Here is a 26870-nt window from a genome sequence, read left to right as displayed (position 1 = left end):
ATCACTGTGTCTTCACTATCTGAATCACTTCAGAATTGTCTTTTGTTATCATGTTCATCACACTCTAATTATGATCACCATCTTCATAATCTTCATGCATTCTTACTTCTTTCCATCTCACATACTAACAGGTGTGTTATTATCTATGGTATGCAATGATGTATTGACTGTCAGTGCTTATTAGTGGAAATCTCTTGCAAGTCTTTAAAAACTGTCATACGAAGCATATGTTACAATGTTCATTGAAAATTTTCTCTTGCAGGTTGTGTCATGAATAAATAATACTGACAGGGCACTAGACAAGCATGTGAAAAGTGTTAGCTGATAGCACATTCATCCAAAATCCATTTTTTTTTATTTCAGTGATGATCAGGGAATGGATGATACAAATCATGACAAGTGAATAGTGTTCCCTTCAGGAGACTAGAAAATAATTACAAGCAAACATCACTGAGGAATTCATTTTGAAAGTTGCTATTTGAGGGGCAATCTGTGTGTGAAACTAAATGATCATCAATCTGGCTTTTCAAAGCAGTATGAGAGTGTGTTTCTACACCCACACACACACACACACACACACACACACACACATATATATATATATCTATATATATATATATATATATATATACATACATACATGTGTATATGTGTGTGTGTGTGTGCACGTGCGTGCATGGGAAAGATAAACAAGTTAAACTACATTACTGTAGCCTTTAATTCTTTTATTAGATCATAGTCAAGTATCAAAAATATATCAGTCTAAACGTTATTACTTTTGGAGTGGGATGCAAACTGTGTTTGAAAGCAACTAACCATCTGTCTAAGTTGTCAAAGACTGTGTGTGTGTGTGTGTGTGTGTGTGTGTGTGTGTGTGTGTGTGTGTGTGTGTGTGTGTGTGTGTGTGTGTGTGTGTGTGCTATGTGATGCCCCACACTCCAGGAAGAGCAAACTCTGTGATGCCCCACATTCCAGGGAGAGCAAACTCTGTGATACCACACACTCCAAAGAGGAGATGATGGATGAATAACCCCCCTCGAACTATCCATTGTCAGTGAATCAAAATCCAAGAGACAACCCAGTTATGCACATTGTTGGTAAAACCACAAAAAATCTCTGAGACACTCAGTCAAGATGTCATGATCCACAGAGTCAAAAACTATAAATAGATTTAGGAGAACCAGGATGGAATAAAGCCCTCATTCATTAGTTATGAGAAAGTCACTAATAACCCAAATAAGGACTACCTCAGTCCTGAGATTAGATCTAAAGCCATGGTGACATGGACCAAACAGCTCATGAGATGTAAGACAGAAATATACCTCCATTTACACTGTCTTCTTAGTAATTATATCTATAAAAATGTTAGAGGCAGGGCAGAGTTTTTGAAAGAAGTCTGATAACAAAGAATGAGGGCAACAAAAGCCTCTTCTAATAGAGGTGGAGCCCCTTCCCAAATAGGATTAAACAAATGGAAAAGACTAGGATAAAAACTAGATTGAATGGTAACTGGCTTCTGCAAAAGAAGAGAAAGGTCCATATAGACTGCCTCTTGTGGCCTTCAGAAAATCTGACCAGTGGGCTGATGGGCCATTAACAGACTACAATGAAACCTTTGTACATGTAGTGAGGGGTAAGAAAAATGCAAAGAACTAGAGACCTGTTAGCCTAACAGTAGGGGCAGAAAAAGTCATAAATAGATTCTTGAGGCAAAGGCTGGTTGCTTTCCTAGAGGACAACCCTCTTCAGGACAAGGCCAAACATGACTTAATAGCCAGAAGAAATTCAGCCAAATATGACACACTTTTATGAGTGGGTTACAAGACAGTGTGATAAAGAAATCTTGTTAGAAGTCGTCTACCTTTATTTCATGATGCTCTTTGACTTGATTGATCACAAACAGGCTGCAAGGCAAACTAGAGATGCTGGTGATTAGTATCTAGAGTAGACAACTGGATTTTACCATTGTTAAATGGTAGGATGCAGCTGGTTGTGGTGAATGGGACAATGTCAGGAGTGAGACAAGTGGCTAGAAGAGTACTGGCGGAGTCAGTACTGGGTTTAATGGTCTTCGGTGTGTTACTTTCAGATGTATCTGAGGGAATACAGAGCAGGATCTGTTTCTCTGCTGACTTTGAGTTAACATGGGTGTGCAATATGTGGCTTAATCACTAAGAAGGCTTTAACCAGGTATACTCCTTGCACTCAGTGCATAATTTTTTTTAATGACCATATCTTGAAATGAAGTCATAAAATGTCTACAGTTGTCAAAAACTAAAGTTTACTACACAAGTTGCTGACTAGGGATGCCAGAAAATATTCATCATAATGAAAACTTACAAGTTAGAGTGCTAATCACAATATGACTGAAAAATATATATAACCTGATCCAGGAAATATGTTAGTCCATTGATTGCTGAAAATGTAGAAGGAGAAGAAAAAGCCTTGTAAACAGATAAGCATCTTGATTCGCATGGTGAAGGCCTCAGGCAATGGTTTAAGGGTATTCCAACAGATAGTTTGAATGGGCAACCTATGTGTGGACAAAGACTGAAATCTCGAGCTTCAGTTGCTCAAGGTTCAACTAGCAGATGATCGAATTCCTTCATAGCAAACCACTGTTGTTGAGTTTTGCCAGCAGTGATGCCCTTTTTGAGGAAATTTCCCCCTTCCTTGAGTTGGTGCAACTTGAGAGTTGGTATCATAAGTTTGCCCCCATCCGGGGTGCAGGGGGTGGACTTTCTCCTCTATTAAAAAGTCTTTTGTTTTTTTATCAAATGCAGTTTGGAGATTCCAATCCTCATTGCATCCAGTTTCGTCCACTCATAGATGAAGTGGTTTGAATGTTTACTAGAGATGAAAATAAAGACATGGGATTACTGTATCACAGACACACAAACTTGATACTTAAGCTTCAGATAGGCCCAGAAATTGTAGCTATTTGCTGTTTGGGCAGTTTTTTTTCCATCTCTTTCAACGTTCTGGTTTAAAAGCCGCACTTGCACTTGTTTCCCACCATTCCTGTAACTAGCCTAGTCCAGATATAGAGTTACTGTATCCAGGACTGTTGATAAGCTTCTGAGCCCCGCAAGCCTTTCTGTGTTGGAAGAAAGCCTTCTAGCTTATTAGTGGGAGTGGTAAGCACTAGATAGCCTGTCTACCACGAGAGGAGAGGTTCTTGGCCCAGAATTTGTAGTTTATTGACCATTTGAACAGTTTGTCCGTCTCTTTCAACTTTCGGGTTTAAAAGACCACATCTGTGCTTGTTTCCCATCTTTCCTGTAACTAACATACTGGGTAGCACTAGAAAGCCTTAAACTGATACAAGCCTTCTAGCTTAGAAGAGAGACTTTGGAGTGATTAAGTATCAGTTTTCTGTACTTTCTTGCTGTACTTAACTGTTTTCTGCCTAAACACAAATTTTCCAGCATTTATTGTGATTTAAAAGCTTGTTTTTTTCACATATTGTACTCATTTGACTGCCTGCACTTTTAAAAAGTAGTTTTTTTGTTTAACTAATTTGTTTAACTGTTGTAGACTACACAGTTAAGTGTGATAGCCTTTTCTGATCGTTTGTAGTCATTTAAAGCTGTTTTAAGTGTATTTTTTACTGTTTTTGCCTTATCTTTTCAAAAAAAGAAAAAAAAATTCCTTGTTTACTGCCTTTCTAAGCTAGTATAGTCCAGTTTTCAGGCTAGTGCTGAACTCAGGGCTGTGATACTAGTTTCTGAGTTGCCCATACCTTACTTGGATAGAAGGAAGTTTCTCTGTTCACCTGTGAGAGAGGGGAGCTTTGAGCAAATTATCTGTCCCTGGAGGAGTGATTCCAGCCCAGAAGTTAGTAGTTTATTGGCCATTTTGGGCTAATTTCTATCTCTTTCATTTCCCTATTATAAAAACCGCGTTTGCACGGTTTTGCACACCGGGCATTGCCAGTTAGCTATGGTTAAATTATTCCCGGCTCCTCTAAGTCTCCTCAGTTTTTCCCTTGAAACTAGTCTAACTTTCAACCTAAGCACTCAAAAAGCATCTTATAGCCCAGCACTTGCTCAGACCTAATAGCAAGCACTAATATACCCTGACACTGATTGCCCAGCAGGGCAAGGCTCTTTATTCACCCCTCACCAACCAAGTGACTAAGCAGCTCACCCTGCTATTCAGGCATGACCAAAGGGCAACTTCAGGTTCACTCTCCAGTCCAGCTGGTGAATCTGGGTATCCTGAGGCAATGTTGCAACTGTCTCATGTACACAGACAACCCTCTCCTCCTACCACAAAACACTAACATATGCGAGAGATGCAATTATACAGCCAAACTGGAAGCTAAGCTGTCTCCACCCAAGACTGGAACAGACAGTCAAGAGGAGAAGGTTAACACTTGCACCACACCTCCAGCCGCACACAGACCTACTAAAACAGCACTGGCAAAAAATACACATAAATGCACAAAATCATACTTGGTGGCTCTAAATAAAAACCTGAAAAAGCATCAGAGACCTCCAAAGCAGACAACCAAATAACTTGCACTTCCCGTCACAAACCAGACAACACATAAAACACAAAATCAGTGTGCCACACAATCACAGCCCTTAAGGTGAAATAACATACCTAACACACTAGTAACAGGTGATTCTATAGTCAGGCACACTGAATTCCCACTCACTAGGCTGGACAAGCAGAAGGTTACTGTTATCTGCCTGTCGGGAGCCAGAATCTGACACATAACACAAGCACTCAGGTCACTCCAGAACAAGTACAAATATGACTCTGTCATTGTTCATGTTGGTGTGAATGACCTGAGATGTACCTCCCTGGACTACATGAAAAGAGACATGGAAGAGCTCTCTGATCATGCAACTAAGGCTGGTATGACCCTGACCCTGAGTAGCATCCTGCCCTCACCAAGAATGATACCTCAGTATAAAGAAAAAATGATCAATTTCAACAATTGGCTAAGCTTCTGGTGTCGTTCAAAGGGGATCCAGTGTCTGTCAGCCTGGGACGACATGCTCGACAAGCCGCATTGCTTCACAAGAGATGGCTTGCACCTGTCACCACTAGGCTTTCGAATACTGGCCAAGGCTCTTGCTGCCCCCATAGTGCCTTTTTTAGGCAAGGCTCAAAAGTCAAACCCACCTCCGTAAACAGCACAATTAACAAAAAACTGAGGGTTATGCTACTCAACGCCAGGAGTTTAAATCTCAAAATGCACATGCTCGAAGCACTCCTCAGTATGGAGAACGTCGATATTTGTGCAGTAACTGAAACCTGGTTCAAGGCTCCAGAGAGCACCCCAGCACTACCGGGCTACAACTCATACCACACGTTTCGGCCACAGAACATGGACCGAAACACAAAAGGAGGGGGTGTATCCATATTCATCAAGGATACCTACACCTCCAGGTTAATGGAGCAGCATGATACCTCTGAGATCATCCATGTGCAACTAACATCGGGCAAATCTGCAATGCAAATTGTGGCCTGCTACAGATCACCCTCCATGACCCAAGACCACCACTCCACCTTTCTGGAGACACTGGAAAATATGAAGGTCCTACCGAACACCCTGATATTTGGCGATGTCAATTACCCTACCATTCAATGGGAAAACTTCTCGAGTACAAATTCCCAGGCCCAGCGCTTCCTGGAATTCATCAACTCAAATGTCCTGGCTTAGCTGGTAAACTCCCCTTCCAGAGGTGAAAACATATTGGACCTGGTCATCACCAACATGGGCGACAGGTGTTCCACACCGGAGGTCAACCCGTCACTGGTTAGAGCAGACCATAAACTAATCACTCTGGATGTCCTCACCCTACCACCACCCCCAACTAAGGAAACCACAGTAAAAAAACTTTTCTAAAGCAAACTTCACCTTACTTAAGACAGAGGTGGTAAGTTTCACAGCCCCCACACTAAACGATAACACTGCCCAAGATGCAGAAACTTTTACAAATGCACTCTATGAGCACCTACAAGTAAGCATGGATCGTGCCTTCCCTAACAAAACCAAAACTCACTCCTCTAAAAGAAGGAAACCAGTTTGGTGGACCCCTGCAATAAACAGGCTATACAACAGAAGGAGGAAACTAGTTTAGGAAAAAAAGCAAATCCCAAGAAGGAAAGACATCCCTGATCCGTATCAGTAAGAAATTAAGGTCCCTCATGAAATGATCCAAGGCTAACTTCAAAAGAAAAATAGCCAAGAATTCAAAAGATAACTACAAAGCATTCTTTAGCTATGTTAAGAATCTAAGTAGCAGATATGCACTGAACTAGTGCAAAAAAGCACAAAATATACTGAACCTACTGATATTGCCAACATCCTGGCAGATAGATTCAGTGCAAACTTCACCCCCCCCCTCACCTCCAAAAGGGCCCACAACAATATCAGAAAAGTGTAGTGTCCCAAAAAGTACAGACGCACAGGTGAAAACAGCCCTTTAAAAAGCCAAAAACACAGCGTCAATGGGACCAGACGGTGTCCCAGGCTGCGTCTTGCATGAACTACAGAACGAACTAACCCCCCACCTAAACATGCTGTTCATCCTTAGCCTCTCAACAAGCTATGTACCCATAGAATGGCACACAGCAGCGGTCATTCCTCTCCAGAAAGGGGGGGCCACAACTGACCCTGGTAACTAACCCATAAGCCTGACTAGCCTGGTATGCAAGGCTATGGAGCACATCATCATGGAACTCATTAACAAAGACATTGGGAACCTCCAAACACTTGACCCGACCCAGTTTGGCTTTGTTAAGGCCAGATCATGCCTACTAAACCTGGTTGACTTCTTTGAGACAGTCAGCAAGGCCATAGACGAGGGATAGGTGGTTCACACAGCCTACCTTGACCTCACCAGGGTTTTCAACACCATTCCCCACTCGGGTATTACAGAAAAACTCACCAGCCTGAACATAAACCCCTATGTCATGAGATGGGTTGCCAAGTGACTTACAGACAGAACTCACACTCTAAGAATAGCAGGCTCCAGGTCCGACTCTAAACCAGTCACAAGTGGTGTCCTGCAAGGCTCGGTTCTGGGACCCCTACTGTTCGGCATATACTTCTCAGATCTACAGGCAAACACAGGAGGACTATGGCTAACCAAGTTCACTGATGACTGCAAACTGGGAGCCATAATTGACTCTCCGGCTGACACGGACGTTCTCCAAAAGGGCCTTACTGAGATGCACACCTGGTGTCAAAGTCATGGCCTCAAGCTAAATGCCAAAAAATGCATAGTCATCCCATTTGGGAAAAACAAAACACCCATGAATTACCACATAGGTGGCAGCCCCCTTAATACAGAAGAGGTAATAAGAGATCTGGGGACCCAGGTAGATAGTAATCTCTCCTTTGACAATCATATTGCCAAAGTTGTTAGAAAATCCTTCTATGTGGCCCATCTAATTACTAAAGGGAGTTATAGTGCCCCTCTACTCATCACTCATTAGACCCATCATAGAGTACAATGCCCCATTTGGGATGTACCTCACAAGACACTTCCAGCAGCTGGAAAGACCACAAAAGTACCTCACCAAGAGGATTACTGGCCTCAAAGATATGTCCTATGCAGCCCGACTGAAAAAACTCCAGCTGTACTCAGTGGCATATCGCTTACTCAGAGGTGATCTCTGCCTGACTTACAAAGCCATGTCCAACTCAGAATTGATGGACATGCTCCACCTAAAGAAATCCAAGTCACTGCAAGCCATGCGCTCTAATGAGCTAAACCTCACCACAACAATAAATAGAACATGCTGGAGGGATAGATTCCTGTCACAGAGACTCCCCATGCTTTGGAACAAAATTCCAAATTACATCAGGCAGAGTCCCTCACTAACACTCTTCAAGAGAAACCTTGATGAGTGGATGGGTAACAGAAAATACACCCCTGGGATCACTTCATTGGCTCTGCTTGACAGAGGATCAGTTAATTAATCAATGGGGCGGCGAAAGCCGACACACTCTGACTAGGCTTATAAATGCCCTCGGGCAGATAGCTTAGTACCTACCTATGAACCTATAAATAATGCAGTTTGGCTATCCAAAAAGACCAGAATACTAATGCAGGATAGAGAAAAAGCATGGAAAGAATGGCAAAAAGGTAAACCACCACAATATCTTACAAACTTCAGAATGCTCCACAACTGTACTAAAAGCAAATAAATAAAGACAAAAAATATATACTCTAACAACTTTCAGAACAATAGTAAACACAACCCTAAAAAAAATTCCGGTCAACCATTAAAGAAATCTTACAACCTGGACAAAAAATTCAACCTTAACCCGTCTCCTAGTAACTGACCACTTGAAACTGCAATATAATTAAACTCTTATTTCATAGCTAGTATAGCATCCCTAGGGAATGATTCTACAACTTCCAATCCCAGCCCTGCCCAACAGCCACATATCACATCTAATTTCACCTTCAAATCTGTGCCCACATCCTACATAAAACTATTCTTAAACAGACTCAAACCATGTCAACTTCAGCTGTTAACCTTCCAAGCAAGTACCTTAAAATAGCAGCCGAAAGTATTGCCTATCATTTTTCAATCCTCGTTAATAGGTCAGTCTAGAAATTCTATGTTCCATCACTGTCTGGAAAAAAATCATGCATTGCCCCTCTACACAAAGGAAGAAATTCAACTGGCATTAACTTTGGACCTATATCAATCTTATCCTTCCTCTCCAAAATACTTGAAAAATGTATTTACAAACACACACACACACACACACACACACACACACACACACACACACACACATACACAAACACACAACACAGCTTCTGTTCCTCCCACAGTACTAACACTGCACTTCTAACCTATATAGATACTGTCAATAAAGCTAGAGGTAATGGCAAACTAGTCTCCTCCTTATTTCTAGATTTGTCTAAAGCCTTCAGTACAGTTTGTCACAGCAAACTTCTGCTTCAAATGTTCTCACTAAGTTCTCAGCCCTCACTTCTATGGTTCAAAGGCTACTTATCCATTAGGTATCAGTCAGTAAAATGGCACTCCAGTATCCCTCCATACCTCACAGTTACCATCGGTGTACCACAAGGCTATATCCTTGGTCCCCTCCTTTTTAACATTCTCTCTAACACCCTCCACACATCCACACATTAGGCCTCCCTAATACAATATACAGATGGCTCCACACTCATATTCTCACCTGACAACCTGGCACATCACCAAGATATTACTCAGGAATCTTTAACAGCCACTGAAACATGGCTTTGTAACTCACAGCTCATGCTCAACCCCCCCCCCCCAAAAAAAAATTTTTTCCCCTCAAATCCCCCTCTAATGAAAAATAAATTTAAAATCCTTTTTCTTAATAATATAACCATTGAAGTTGCTTGTCATAGCAAATTATTGTGGATGATAATCTTAAATTTAACCTGCATATACAAAATTGCGTAAAAAAATCACCAAAACTAGGAATGCTTTACATAGCCAAAAACTTTCTCACCATTGCAAATAAAACGACACTTGCCACTACTTAACCTTCTTCTGTCACTACTTTACTTTATGGCATTCCCATCCTTACTAACCTCCAGACTTCACAAAAATGAAAACTTGAACAATGATATAATAAAGTGGCTCAATTTGTAGCAAATACTCCTATCAGAACCCACTGCTGTATAGCCCTAAAAAGCCTAAATTGGTGAGAACTATCCAATCAACTAACCTATACACAGCTTCTTATCACCTATAAAATTATCCAACTTCCATCTGCTTGTCCAACACTAAATACCATTCTACACAACTACGTTCCCAATCAGTCATTATTATCCAATGAACAAAAACTTCACTCTCTCCACAAACCAATCAAATCTATTTGGCATGGTCTGTACCCATACCATTTCGTTAAGGCCATCAGTCAATAGACTTCTTGCAGTCCATGAAAACCATTCTGGAAGACTACTTAGCTAAAATTTGGCTCTGTTCTTGCTCAACCTATCTCATTAAATATGAATAAGTACCTATTCATACCTTACACCTCCTTAGTCTTCCTTCATCGCTCACTTCCTTATGTCAATCAATTTCTCTTCCCTAACTCTCTTTCTAAATATGCCATAACCCTGTTTTTTCTCTCACTTCATATTGCAATTCCCATTTGTATTACTAACTTACATTTAATTTCTGTATAAACTGGTTAAAGTTCTCTAAATATTAACTCACTGTCAAATAATTATCAATTCTTAACGAATGCTTTCGTCTTATGCCTAATTTGGTAGAATCATTTAAATTTGTAGATGTTTTTGTATTATTTCTGAAGCTTGTAAAATTATTATTCTTAAAAGTTTTTGTAATATTTTGTTGCTTTTCTCCCCAGTCCTCATCTGAAAATGGGCACCTATCCAGTCGGACTTTCCCAGTAATCAAATATCAACAAACAAATAAATAGTGTGGCCAGATTTGGGCAATGCAGTCCTATGGAAATTAATTACACATAAGTGTTGACATAATGAGATTTGATCTGGACAGTGCTGCATAAATAAGCCATGAACTTGGAAATTCGGCAATTATGTTGCAAAGACATAGGCCATGCTGTGATAGATCATGTGCCCTAAGCCCATTAATATTTGTGCAGTATGTGCATTCACACACATGCATCAAAGTGCCCACTCTTGTGGAATACATGGATAACTTACAGCCAGTACAGGGGCTACATAACAAAGTTCCAACTAGGTTCTATTATAAATGGGAAGGAAATGGGAAAGCATGACAGTCGGAAAGAGCTTGAGCAAACAGAAGGGCATTGGGAAAGGAAGAGTGCCATGAGATGGGAAAAGAGGGTCATTTTTTGGGATGTACAGAGAAGGACAAAGGGGGAGGAAATTTGGGTGGATAATGGAGGTGGTAAAGAGGGTATAGAGATGGTATTAGAGGAAGGCACACAATAGACAGAGACTAACAGGGCAGGTGGTAATACAAAAGGGGAGCAATAAAAGAGAGATACAGACAGAAAGAGGGTGGACATATGATGATGAGGATCACTGGGCAACAAACAGGAGAGGGAGACTGACAGAAAAGGAAGGGAAGGGTTGCGTCAAGATGGGGGTAGGGTGGGGTGAGGATCATCTGACAGGCTGAACAGCAAGAAAACCAACCAGATGTTAGTCATTTTTGTGACTGACATCATGGCTAGATGACACACACTAGTCGCCTGGTAGCCGAGATTGTGCAGCTAGGCAACTCTGCCTGTGACATGAGAATGAACTCCAGAGTGCTAACCCAAGCCTCCAGCCTGTGGCCCACCTCAGTCCTGAACAGATGCAGCACCTCCCACTAAGTGATCCAATGGGCCCCCCAGTACTTCTTCATAGTCAGGAGTCTGCACCCCTCAACACTGAAGCAGCACCACATGCCACCACTGAGCCCTTGTAGTCACCTCCACCCGGATAACCTTTGACACTCTGCAGAGAGCTGGCCTGGTAGCTGCTGGTGACAAAGCAGTTGGAATCAAGGCTGATGCAAGGCATGCTGGATGCTGCCACACCACATCTTGCTCCATTGCTAAAATTGCAGAATAAATGAACATAAAAGGAGAAAAACAAACAACAAAGAACACATAATAAAATGAAGAATGTGACAGAGAGAAAGAGAACAGGGCTAAAGCAGCAGTGATCAGTGGCATGTAGTAAAATTTCAAGCAACAAGACTCTGGAAGGAGAAAACTACAGTCAGCAGAGAAATGGTAATATGAATATCAAGGGAATACCAATGATAAGAGTGAGGGGATAACAGAGGGGGACAGCTCCCTTCAGCAGTTCCTTAACCTGGCATGTTTTGTGAACTCAAAGAATTGAAGACCAAATAAAGCTATCATTTAACTGTAGCAAGCTGCATAAGCTGCCTGCTACTACAACTTTAACCAGCAGCAAGCAGGTTTCTACAGTTATCAACACACACTGAGTGCTTCAGCTGTAACTGCAAATGTAGTATGAGCAGTCAATTATAAAGCCATGATGTCCTCATAACTTCATAAACCAGTGACAATAGTGCACTGCATGCACCTGCTAATTGCACCTACCAAGAGCTTGCAGCCAGAGTAGACACTCTGTTTGTTCTGCTCTAGTCATGGATCTGATATAAGTGGATGCGTCCTTGCCACCACTGTGTAGGACAGAGGTACAGGTTATTGATGGTAACCAGAGTGTGTGAGCAATGCAGCAAGGAGCAATGAAGCAGACAAAAATAAACAAACTGTAAAAATGACATGCCCATCCATATACAGATCACAGCTGCAAATGCTCAGATGTATGACGCCGGCTGACACAGTACCACATATAATGTGTTTTAGAATGCTAACAGGGATACGCAATGGACATGTGCCACAAGGAATGTACATATGTATTAATTCTGCTTGTAACATGTTGTGTATAATGCAGTTGTAGTATTGGGTTGTGGGAGTGTCGCATGTGTTCATTTATAACAATGAGTTGTGAGATTGTCACAAGAGTTCATTTATACACACTTTGTTCTCTGTCATCACAGGTGCTACAGTCATGGGATCAGGTATAGTAGAACAGGACATGCCTAATGTTAATGAAGCACTGCACTGATTTCTGACATTCACAGTGGCCTGTTTATACCACTGATAGACAACATATAGCCATTGTAAGCAGCAGTTACAGTGAAAGGCATCCTACTACCTATATCTACTGACACAGATGGAGTGGCTGTAAACTCCATCCATGTACAGGTCATCCATGGTAGCCTAGCATGGTGTACATGGTCACCACCAGCTCATGCAGCAGCAGTGGGCAGTGGCACTAGCAAAGATCATGAAGAAAGCACTAGAAGTGGCATGTCTATGGACATGAGTGTTATGACTCCTTCTTGGTACTAGGCCTTGGTGTCACACTTTGAATAAATCATTGGATGTGCAGGTCAGTAATACAGACACAGATGGAGGCCACCATTGTAATGTTGGATATGATTAGCATGCTGTGTGGTATAGGCGATGACATAAATTAGGGCCCTGAAATGCTTGCATACTGCTATTACTTATAGAGACAGGGAACACATCCACCTGCTTAGGGCATTGGAGGACATCTTTGTAGGTTCTGCAGCCATTATGGGGTATTATGCTACTGCCTGCTATGGCCGTCTCCATACTTGTGACCACTTCTCCTCTGGCTCTAGTGTGAGTTCTCAACAAAGGACAGGTTCCTCGAGGTCATGTAGTGCCACTTCATTGCCACTACCTATTGGTGGTGATCATGCAGTGCATAATAGGACTAGCCTTGTAGATGTAGCCTCTGTGGCAGTACTATGCATTGCATGGTGAGGCAGTCATAGTTCCACAGTTCCACATCAACTTGCCAGCATGTGTTGATAATGGTACCATTTCAAGTGGACAATGCCCCATGACCATGGCCATCCCACAGTCTACAGCTAACCCAGTTTTGGGCTCACAAAATCTATCACATCCATGTTCATGCAATGCACTGCCATCTGATGCACCTGTGTTCCCTGCCACAAGTACTGTACAAACACCCAGACCATCTGGTCATTTGTCCACTTCCTCGCGAAACATTGTACCCAGCTCCCTCAGTCTCCCAGCCATGTATCCCAGTAATACTTCCATCTCCCCTAGTCTTTAACCCCTTCCAAATATGTAGCCCTTGCTGATTGCTGTCACTGTAGCCCACCCCACCTATGTAAATGATGACAACTGTGTCCTGCCCACCCCTCTGTGTTATGTGAGTAAAGAAATGTCTAATGCATAATGTGCCCAATCAGTGCATGCTCTGCACTGCATAGCCTAGGTGTAGAATTGCCTGTATTAGTTTTGTTTTTTTTTGTGGTCCCTAGTATGGTCCATAAGTCTGAACCAGATACAGTTTCCTTGCTGGTGCTACAACATATTGCATCTGCATCAGCCTCATATTTTATTTCCCAGCAACATGTTCTTACAATGGTTTCACACCCAGCATTTCTTCCTTTGCTGGCTCCAGTTTGTCAGGCATTCTGGTGGTGAACCCATGTTATTGCTATTTGTATAAAACCATGTTATGCAGCACTGCACTGATGAAAATATCTTGCCGCAGGTCTCTGGTGTATACTGGAATGCATCAATAGTGGTATCTTGGCACTGGAACCATGCCTTCAACAGTCTGAACACATGCTCCACAATGCTGCAGCCTATGCCAATAAGGTGTTGTATAACATCTCAGCAATAGTGGATGCATAAGGCTGTCATGAACTATGTCTTCATGGCATAGCAGCATCACCTGTAACACATAACAGTTGGTACCTTTATGAGTGAATAGCATTTAAATCACATACAAGCTTGTTTGTGTAGCATGGTGGTGCAATTAGCAATTAGATGTCCCTGTAGAACCCACCCTGCATAAATTGTTGATGTAGGTTAGATATGTTCCAAATGTGGGAAATGTGAGAGCTGCCTGGATGATGCACAGACATATTGTAAATATTATCCTGTGCATAGCATACCATCAGGCAGTTGACCGAGTGGAAGTCCTTCCTGCACATTTACCAGATAGCATGTGAATCAAGCAAGGCCTTGATGCCAATGTGTACAGCCAATAGCTCCTAGAACCTTAGGCAAGTATGCTAGTTCATAGATTGCCAGTAAAGTGGGGCTTCCTTTCTCTTTAGTGTGGGAAACATATATTCTCCTCCACATGCTGTAACATGACAGCATGGATGTGGTGTAAAATTCATGATGTGGATGCATGCAAAACTTCAACAATACCCCTGATGGCTGCTGGAAAGTCCTCATAGTAAAAATGGTTGATTTTACACATACCTTAGGGTCCTCAAGGATAAGTATTCTATGCACCCCATAATATTCCATATAAGGACAATGCATGTCTACAGGCTATTATATAGTGTATCTCCATTTTATAGCATTCATCTATGTCCCTGTGGTAGAGGTGATGGTACATCCACAGTGAAGGGACTTGTCTGTGATGCAGAGGATAACAGCACACACCATTGTGGATACTAGCTGAGAAGACAGCCTCTAACATACACTGTTTGTCTAATTCATATGCTAGTCCTAGTCTCTTAGTGTGGTCTCTGATCACTAAGAAATAAGGGGAAACAAATTGATTGTTCTTACTGGCTCATCGCACAATTTTTATACATTTCTAAATTTCAGTGCCATGTCTTTTATCCTCGTTTGCATTTGCAGACTTTTTCATTCCCATAATGTTGCTCATCTGCATATTGTTATGCAGTCATTATATATACTGCTGACCCTCCCATTTCCCATGGTAGCAAGATCATGTTGAGTATGACTCTGCGTAGGTGTCACCTGCATGTTGCTTTTCATTATGCTATGGATATGTTTATTGATATATAATTCCCTTGTAAAATAGCAACAGTCAGTACTAGACCAATTGCTCATGACAGTTTACCCACTCATAGCATTATTTAATTAAATAAAACACTCACATTTTTATTTACACTTCCTTTTGTTAAACAATGGTCACTGTCTGCTATTCACTGTTAATACTTATGTGATTGTAGGATAATTTAATGGTATATCGTTTGCATTGCAATTAAATTATAATGCATGCATCTGCCTTGTGGCCAAGTTTCTGGCTGAAAAAGGGTCGTTAGACTAGCTCATTTATCCGATTAATAAATGTAAATAAATAAATAACATCTACTTAGCCTTTACCATTGAACTGCTTCTCTCAGGAGTTAGCACGTATGACCACTGGGCTCAGTGGGGAGTATTGCTATATTGCACCATGACTGTGATAATGTTCATACCGGACAAGGACCAGAATGGCTATCTGGTGCTTCTTCAATGTGAAAAAATAAACCTTTTTCAATGGAAAGGAGTATAAGCAGCTTCACAGTACTATAGCCTAGTACATTTCTAAAGGCATTCCCCAAAGTCATCAAAATTAGGGATTCAGCTACACAGTAGATGATTAGATAGACAGCATGTGTCCTCTGTGACTATAGTAAATATTCAAAAGAAACGATTCTTCTTCTTCTCAATTTAGCTAAGAAATACTAATCATACTTGCACTGCTTCACATAAGCCATGCATTCATAATGTCTATGATTTCTTTACTATATCACAAATAGTTTCTCTGAATGAACACTTGTTCATCACATAAATACTTGCCCAGTTCTTACTGTTTTTGACATGCTGTAATTTGCCAGCTTTCCTACAAGAATCACATTTCAAATTGTGGTATTGAACATAGACGCAGGACCTTGTTCTGTTTTCTCTCTCTCAGGCACACTCTGATCACAGAATTTACAAACTGGCATATCTACAGGTGGTTGTGATTATATTCACTCAGCAACAAGTACCTGAAAGATGCTGAGGAACAGAACACCAGTGACTATTCTCCATAAAAAGTCACTGCTAGTGCAGTCTCTAAGTATGAGCCAGCAGCGATTCGTTTCTTTTGGAATATTTCTCACTTCTTCATGTTCGTGGAACGATGGAACTGGTATATATAAGTTTGAAGGGTATAGGAGGTTTGCCCCAGACATTTAGTTATTTATTTATTTGTTTTACATTTGTTTACCATGAAAGTCCGACTGGGTGGACTCCCATTTTCAGCAGAGGCCAGGGGAGAAAAGCTCCACATACAGAGAAAGACATAGCTCACTTAAACATTATTACAGTTTTTTATATGTATTAAGTTATACAGTTTATTTATTTATTTGTTTATTTTTTGGAGGATGTGAGGAAAGTTGTGATTAGTGCTAGGGCAGATAATAAGTTTGGGGAGGGTGTTAGTAGTTTTTGAAAGTTGAGGGAATTGTTACCTCTCAACCAGTTAGCACAAGAATTCTGGACAAAGGCAACATTAATTGGGGGACAAAGGCTCAAAGTCAGGGACAGATTTTAAATATTACTCTTATAAACATAGAACGTTGACAGAATAATAGAATTTGTATTAGCATAGATTTTGTAAAGGATGTGAAGTCTGAAACATAAGTATCTGTCATTATCTAGTGATTTCAGACTTCAGTGATTTCTCAGAAAATCTTTCTCTCTTTTTTTTTGAAAAACAGACCAAACTTATGAGACCAAATTCTGGACAGTTGAGAGGAAAAGAGGCATACTGTAAAAAGTGCTTGCAGGTTGAATTTTTGCAATTCTGTTATTTCAGGCATTTCTGTTCAACACAGTGATTCCTCACTGTTTTATCACTCAGGGTTTCATAGGAGATCCTTTAAAAATGATACCATAACATGGAAAAAATGTCCTATTCTGAGCATGCAGGTTATAAAACTGGCTTACCAAATGTGGCAGTCACTCATCACCTATACCTGCTGTTCTTTTATTTTGTACTTACTCTTGTCCTCAGGTATCTTTTATTTAGTATTTTACTGAAGCGAAGCTCCTACATCTGTATACATTCTGTATGCTAGGTCTAAAAAAAGATAAAAAAGCCAAGCTGTAACTCATGAAGACCTGATTTAAAACAGGAACAGTTAATATTAAACAGAGTACTTCTTTAGAACACCCTGGTGTCTTTTTTTCACATACCTACCATTTATTTGTTTTTTTGTTTTGTTTTGGGGGGGTTTTGTGTGTGAGTTCTTTTTTTGCCTTTTTTCTTTTACATTAATTCTGTCAAAGTACATCAGGCATGAAAATAATTATTTTGGTTTTATTTTTAACAAGGTACAATAAAAGCATTGCAACTACTATTTAATCATAATTGTTATAAAGAGTTTGAACGTTTTTACATATTCTTATACATTTTAGGTGGCTGTTATTAGTATACATTTCAGTCCCCTCGCCAATGCATTGTACATTGTATAGTCTGACTAGAATAATATGTATCTGCTGTATTTTCTGAATGGGTAATAGTTAAGCCAGCGTGTATATGAACATTTTACTACTAACCTGCCAAGTGTTCTTTGATTATTGGTCGGCGAAGCAGTTAGCATTCTTACCTCACAGCAAGAGGTTTCTGGGTTTGATTCTTGGCTGGGGTGTCTTCTGTATGGAGTTTACATGTCCTCCCTGGATGTGGGTTTCCTGCGGGTGTTCCAGTTTCCTCCCACATTCTAAAGACATGCATCTGGAGTGTTTCTCCCCGGGCCTCTGCTGAAAAGGTTACCTGAATGAGGGAGAAAATCACTCTACATTGGCATTAAATGGCTGTGTGTGTGTGTGTGTGTGTGTGTGTGTGTGTGTGTGTGTGTGTGTGTGTGTGTATATATATATATATATATATATATATATATATATATATATATACACACACATACATAAATGAACCTAGCAATATAAGACTATATACATATCCAACTAGTAAAATAACACTACATACTTCTATTGCTGGTAATATAATACTACACACATACGCACCTGCTACATACATATGTTCCTGGTGATATAAGGATTCATACATATTCTTCTAGCAGATACACGCACACACACACACATATATATATATATATATATATATATATATATATATATATATACCCACACACTCATATATATGAATATATATATATATATATATATATATATATATATATATATATATATATATATATATATATATATATGAATATATATATATATATATATATATATATATATAAATATATATGTACATATGTACCTGGCAACATAAGGCTACATGTATGTGCACCTGGCAATGTAAGACTACGTACAGTATAACACTACATGCATACATGCATATCAACCTGACAATGTAAGGCTACCTGCATATGTACCAGCCAACATAAGCCCACATAGGTGTATCATGTCAACTGGCAACATAAGGCCACATACATGTATACCTGGCAATGTCTGACTACATGCATATAAACCTGGCAATGTAAAGCTACACACACATGTACATGAGAACATAAGGCTGAATACATATGTACCTGGTGACATAAGGATATCTACATATTTAACTAGGATGTACATACATACGTACACGTGTGCGTGGCAACATAAGGCCACATACATGTGTACCCAGCAATGTAAGACTACATACCTATGAAACTTGCAATGTAAGGCTACACAGATATGTATTTGAGAATGTAAGGCTACATACATATATATGTAGCTAGCAACAGAAGGCTACATACATATGCACCTGGCAATGATGTTGAGGAACCTCGAGATGCAAATTATAAAAGATTCAATGCTCTGAAGGAAATATGATGTTAACCACTGCATGTAACCCTGAAATAAGTTTCTGCACTTCTAAAATTACTTTGCATGCTGTTTATCTTTGTTTACCTTATTCCTTATGCTGTTTGGCATTTTACGCAGAATTTGATATTTTATTATGCTAGGATCATAGGATATATTTTCAATCACCGTTCTTGTCATCTTTTTCAAATGTATACAATGAAAATTTAGGAGTGATTGTAATATGCTTAAAGTTGCACTAACCCACTAAGGTTATAACTCATGTATTTTAAAGACAAAACTTCAATAACACCTTCAAGGTACCCAATATCACCGGGTCAAATTTGTCAGGTTCTAAGTCATGTTATATAAAAATCAAATGAGGTTGATAAGAGGGATCCATGCCAGCTTACAATGTACAGAGAAGCAGCATTTATGTAAGGTGCACAATGTAATTGTCACAGTGAGTGTTTTGCTGAGCAAGTCTTGTTTGTTTTCCTGTAAATTAGTCAGTAACTGCAAACTGTAGAAACTGTCTCTTAGTTTAAAGAGTAGCCCAGGGCTCCTATTAACCAGCAGTTTATGTATTTTATTTTTCCTACCTGGATATGTATTGTCTTATGCCTGGCCCATGCTTTCAGAATTTTATACTGTCTTGATTTTACTACCTCCATAAGTTTTATTATTTATTTAAATTGCAAGTAAGAGGACTGGTCTGCAGAGACATATTTTTAGCCATGGCCACATAAAAGTTATGCATAAACATATAAGTATATATGCATGTATGTATGTGTGCATTTATTGTACTTTATTAACCAGGTAAGTGGGTCGATCAAAAGACCATTTCATCTATGACGTGAGTTAAGCAGGCAATAACAGATTACTGTGCACTAAGGAAAGCACGTCATAATAAATAAATTCTATTTTAATTACAAATATTAATTACATTTGTAATTCAGAAACAAACTTAATAATGCATACTATAAAAGTAAGTAAATAATGTATGAGTGTGTGTGTATGTGTGTTATCTGTGTGTTTTTTGTATTTTTTTTGTGTGAGTGTGTGTGTGTGTATATATATATATATATATATATATATATATATATATATATATATATAGTTATATATAGATATAGATATACACACATATCTAAATAAATATATATATATATATATATGAAAAAATCCTCCACAAGTTGTGCAACAAAATATAGATGAAACCACTACCCTTAGGGCGAGAACTGGAAAGCAAGCAATAGTATGCTCCAATGATCAAAGTTATCAATTTAAGATATATTCAAAATTGGCGTTCGTGAGCATACACCAATTACAGCAATTAGCGGTATTTACTGGAGGATAACATCCAACTGTCGAGTTGATATACGGTTTCTTAACTCACATAAAATAACTGAACATAGCTTCCTTAAATGTGTACTTCATATGGCCACTATGGAAACTAGAGATAGATAAACAAGGTAGTAAGGAAAGTCTCTACCGTACTACTGAAGCTTCCAAGCCAGATACACATCCGTTCCAAGAGTATTCACTGATAAGTTCACCAAAATTCAATTACACCATTCGGTTCCTGATACAGAAGCTTCCTGGTCAAAAAGCACATGTGCTTCAAAGATATTTGTTAATAAATCCACAAAAGTTCGATCACAGCATCCGATTTTACTCAAAACAAAAATTTTAATGTGAGCGCTTTCACGGCTATCAGAAGCCGCTTCTTCAGACAAACAGAATTGCGCCAATAAGGCGCACAATTTATACACATTGTAACAAACTCTGAAGTCTCCTCCCACAACCTCTACACAAGATTTTAAAGTGCTAGTGCCAAGTTCTAAAACATCAAAGCTACAAACACACCTCATTGAATAAAACTACGTTTGCTAAAAATATCTTTTAAAAACTGTTACATGTCTGGTTATGAACAAACTAAATTCGCAATTATGCGAATTAGGCCATTAATGCAATCTTCCACATAACATATGCATGAATTACACAAAAGTGCAACATATATTTCAATCAAGCACGGGGACCAGTGTAAACGACATAATGTTATATGCCGACCCTGATGCTGAAAATACATGCTCTATATATGAGTGGATGTAAAACTCATTGACCACGACAGACAATATAAAGCTAAACTACCATCACTAAACACAGTACAACCATTAAAAACTCGTAGTTGAAAACAAATCTAGATTTACAAACAGACAAAGGATTTAATTTAACATCGTCAGACTCTCTGTTAAAATGTATATATATACATCTCTCACTAGAAAATACTATTATAGTCTGCGAGGTTATATACAGCTATATAGCAAAAATATAGCCTAAAGCTATGTGTGCAAGAAGCCAAATATCAAGACCCTAGTAAGGAACGGACCGCAATATATAATCTCCTGCAACGTACTATTCACTTTAAGTCAATATTAATGTTAAATAAATATATCTGATATAAGCGAAGCCTCGTATCCACTAAAGATAGATGCTAGATAGTGCAGCTGTATAGGCACATTAATAAACGCAACTCCACATATAAACAATCTAAGAATACATAAATTGGTGTGCTAATGTACTATGATGTAATTAATTTATGTATGGAAGAAATAAGTCATTCTGTACATCATGGATACACACAATAAACATTTTAGAAGAATAAATATAAAGATAATTAACCGCATACGTGTTATTCTACGTGTCGTGGACACATGAAATGTGTGTTGATCAGATATAAAGTGTAATGGAATGAAAATCTACATATATATGTATATATGTATGACACTGATCAAAAAATATGTACCAAAATAGAGTATGATAAACTACATGTTTACCTATAACTCACTCTAGACTAAAGATGTTAAGTGAGCAGAAACTAAGGGAAAATATAGGGATCCATGCATGTACAATAAAAGGTTCAAGGGAACTATAAATTAAAGGTTAAAATAGCAGTGACCAAACATGAACAAGTATGTACTGCTGCAATAAGGGCACGTGATGACCTAGAAAGTCGCCCTCCTATGTGACTAACCTTCTCCTAGCTAAATAGTATAATTTGAACTAGGCTGAAAAATTCCTAGATTCTAGTTATAATAAAGGAAGGATCTACCAACTATCTCAAAGGTCTCCCCTTCAAGTGCGGTTTTATTGACAATACTTCATTTAAACCATTTTCCTTATGAGCAGCTAACCTGCACATCCATTTTAATTCAGCTTGCTCAGTAAGATTGGTTATATCACCTAATCTTATGCTGGGTTCTACTATTTGGAGAACTTGATACAGGAATATGTGCATTGGGCCTTCCCTAAGCGTGTGCTTTGCCAAGGCACTGTACTCCTCCTCTCTGGCCAAACAATAGTTATGGTCACGTATCCTTTCTCTGAGAGATCGATTCGTTTTGCCCACATAAAATGAAAAACATACAACACAGTGGGCTATATATACGACATTTCTAGTATTACAGTCACTGCTACAATTAATGGTCCACAGATGACCAGAGACCGGATGCCTATAGTAGTGTGATTCATCTATGAATTTACACTGCTGGCATCTCCCACATTTGCTGGTTCTCTCGAAACCTGTTCTCTCATATTTGGTATCACATTTCGTGCCACACAACAGTCTCTTGAGATTTGCCATATTGCTGAAAGTAAAGTTGGGAGTAGAACCTACTATTTTCATAATATTACTTTCTGCAGTGAGAATATTCCAATTCTTCTGTACTATAGACTGAAATTGATGAGTACCTTGGCCAAATGGTACAACCAGACCCAATGGTCTATAGTCACATTGTTGACTAGATTTGCCTATATTACTACTGCCACCAAGTAAATAAGGTTTGGCTCTATTCTTCCTGAGTTCTTCCATTTCTCCATAAACCTTCTGAATCTCCTTATGTGTATAAGCACGTGCCTTTAGGCCTTCACCTAGTTCATTCAATCCCACAGAATAATCATCCTCTCTTGTAGACAACCTCGATATCCTCATTGCCTGGCCCTTGATAATATTCTTGAAGATGTATGGGGGATGCATACTATCCCGATGAAGAAACGATGGTTTATAGCAGGCCTTCCGGTGTATTCTGGTATTGATTGAATCTTCTTCTTTGAAGAGAGTTACGTCCAGGAAATCAATACTGCTTACATCATAATTCATGGTGAACTTCAAGAAAGAGCTACTCGAATTCAAACCTTGATGAAATGCCTGTAGTTGTTCAAGGTTGCCTCTCCACAAGAAGAGGAGGTCATCCACAAACCTTCTGTAGAATAAGATGTTAGAATTATCCACAACAAATGCCTCCTCGAAGGTCGCCATGACTACCTTGTTTATCTATCTCTAGTTTCCATAGTGGCTATATGAAGTACACATTTTAGGAAGCTGTGTTCAGTTGTTCTATGTGAGTCGAGAAACCATATATCAACTCGATAGTTGGATGTTATCCTTCAATAAATACCGCTAATTGTTGTAATTGGTGTATGCTTACGAACGCCAATTTTGAATATATCTTAAATTAATAACTTTGATCATTGGAGCATACTATTGCTTGCTTTCCAGTTCTCGCCCTAAGGGTAGTGGTTTCATCTATATATATATATATATATATATATATATATATATATATATATATATATATATAGATATATATATATATATATATATATATATATATATATATATATATATATACATACATACATACACACACACACACACACACACACACACACACACACACACACACACACACACACACACACACACACACACATACACACACACACACACACACACACACACACACACACACACACACACACACACATATATACACATACATATAAAGTAACATCACACTGGACTGTTAAAGCATACAGCGTGTGCAGTATGTACAGTGTGTAAAATGTGACAGTGTCACTAGTAGTTGCAGTATGAAAAATTAGTGGTTAGTTCATCCATTGTCAAAACAAGTACATTTATTGTTTTTCTTCAGGTGATTTAAGAATGCAGATCTGCATGTTAATTTTCCTAATGTCATCAAATACCAAACAGTGGGTACTAAAGTCAGAGGTGTAGCTAGAGTGGGGTGAAGGGGGTAGCCTCCCTCTGTACAAGATGTCAGGGGACACAATCAACAGTACTGGCATTAAGTTTTGGAATGCCTGTACTACATTTGCAATCAGTTCTGAAGTGCTACTGCGGTTGATGTGTGGTATATGCAGTACTGATGTTCACAATGAATGCCAATACTGGCTGCATTTGCAGTCATGGTTGAACTTCTAAGTACTCTTTGTGTTACATTGAGCTGTAGCTAGTGCTACAGTTAAAGAAGCAGGACTGCTTTCTCAACCAATACCTTCTTAAATGATGGTCTAAAGAGAATAGGGGATTCAACACTAAAAGAGTGTAGAATAAAAGCAATTTACTGTAAGGGAGCCAGGCTTGTTCGCAGAACAGTAGCAATCAACACGCATATGTGCAGTCACTAAAGTGTGACTATCCAGCTATTTGCTGCAAGGTTGAATTGCCAGTGTACCAAGGAATTCTCCTTTCCTCCTGATGGTGCAACCCTGAAATTGTCCTATGTCAGTCTACAGGAATTTTTTTTTATGTGGGTGTTTTGTTTCTTTGGAATGCTGTTCACTTTCCCAAGCTTTCATTCATTTTTTAACATAGTTGTCCATGGTGATCACATATGAGTCAGTGTCCTTTCAGGAAGCCGAATGCAATTTAAGTTTTGATGCATGTGTGGGATGTTGGCTTAATTATGACTTAAGGCTAGGGGAATTCAGGAGGGTAGCTTGATCTGTAACAGAATCCAGTTATTGCACTATAGTGCTATACAGTGGTGTTCTCTGTAGTTAGACAGGGTTATAGAACAGCAGATTTCTTTTAAGCGGAGTTAAATAAACATAGTAAATGCATTAGAAATAAAAGGCATAAAAATAAATGAGTAGTATTAGGATTAACTTATTAAGAATCAAGATCAAAACAATACTACTCATGTTAAGTTTAATTATTATTTATAGTCAGATAATGGACACAATGTGCAACAATGCCTTGTTGGACAGCGAATGTTCTCCATCATGGTATAAATGTACAGATATCATCCTGTAGAAAACAAGTCTACTGCTTCCTGACGGCATATTAAACTGCAGTGAAGCAAGAACTTAAAAAAGTAAACAGCCGTTATTTTGTTTATATTCACTAAATGCAGCTTTGAGTTTAGCGACTGCAGAATATAAAACCTCAAGCAGCAAAAATAACTGCAGCAGCAGCAGTTACAAGGACTTGTCATTTTACTTTATCTTTGTTCAGGGCAGATTAAAAAGACAAATTAAGTGAGCATGAAAGGGAATAAAGAAAATTTAATGCAATTGTGTGTGTGTGTGTGTGTGTGTGTGTGTGTGTGTGTGTGTGTGTGTGTGTGTGTGTGTGTGTGTGTGTGTGTGTGAGACAGAGAGACACAGACAGAGACAGAGAATTTGAGAAAGAGCAAGATAGAGAGTGACAGAGACACAGAGACAGAAAGAGAGAGAAAGAGAGAATGAGAGAGAATACATACCTCTCAACTTCTTTGCTCAAGAATTCTGGATGAAGGCAATAATAAAGGGAGGTACAATTTTTTAAATATTACCTGATTTCACTTAAGAATCAAATAGAAAAAGAGGTTTTCCATCAACATACAGTTCCTGAACTATAGGAAACCTGAAACTGTAATGTCTGGCTTTGCCGACTGTAATCCTCAGTGATTTACTACAAAATTAAATATTTTGTGTGTACAGAGCACAGTAGGTAAAATCAGGGACAGCTGAGAGGTATGGGGTGGGGTTGTAGTGCTTTGCACTGTATGCATTGTTTTATTCAGTTGATCACAGTGAGACATCTGAGGTGTACTCAGTTCAGAAAGTGACTGTAATTGCTGGGCATATTCATATGTGTGCGTGTGTGTGTGAGTCTGTATGCATGTGTGTGTATATGTTATCTGCTTCTGCATCTGTGTGTGCATGTATTCATATGTGACTGTGTAAAGTGTGTATGTGTGTGTGTGGTTGTGTGTGTGTGTGTATGTCTACATATTATCTTGTCCAAAAGAATTGCAGGTACCTTAGTCAAGCAGCATTTCAGATGTTTCACCATTTATTTACATAACTATACTTGCATTCAGCATCATCGAAGATTAGTGATCAGAGTTAATCTACAACAGAAATGTACTTAAAAATAAGTTCTGTAACCTGATGCCAGAGACAAGGAATATCCCCAGTCTGGCTCAATCATGAATGACATCTCTAAGGACAATTTAGACATTAGAAATTTAGGAATTTGTTTTACTTTTTTATTTTTTCAGTGGTCTAATTAGAGAAATACAATGACCCAACTATGTAATTTTGTAAACTCAATTACCAACACAGAGTTTGGCTGTGAGATATAAGTGTAGCCAAATGTTTTTTTTTTTTTTGTAAGGTGATCTTTCCAGGGACTTCTGTGATAAACCTACATATTTTATATGGTGAAATGTGCAGTTTTGTAGGTTTTGATTAGAGATGCCCAAAAATATTAGAAGGGTACCATAAGCTCTGCAGACAGTACCCTTTACTTATTGTATTGTATATGACACTTTGCTACTTATGACCAGAAGTGATTGCATTCTTTGTAAATGTTTTTAATGTGCCCAGTGAAGATCAGTGCTGAAACCAGCCAGAACCTCTAGGTATTTAAACAGCTGTACAA

This window comes from Protopterus annectens, chromosome 1.part0, assembly GCF_019279795.1.
Source record: "Protopterus annectens isolate FY-2018-M chromosome 1.part0, PAN1.0, whole genome shotgun sequence".
Classification (NCBI taxonomy): Eukaryota; Metazoa; Chordata; order Ceratodontiformes; family Protopteridae; genus Protopterus; species Protopterus annectens.
This window is presented reverse-complemented; position numbering follows the sequence as displayed.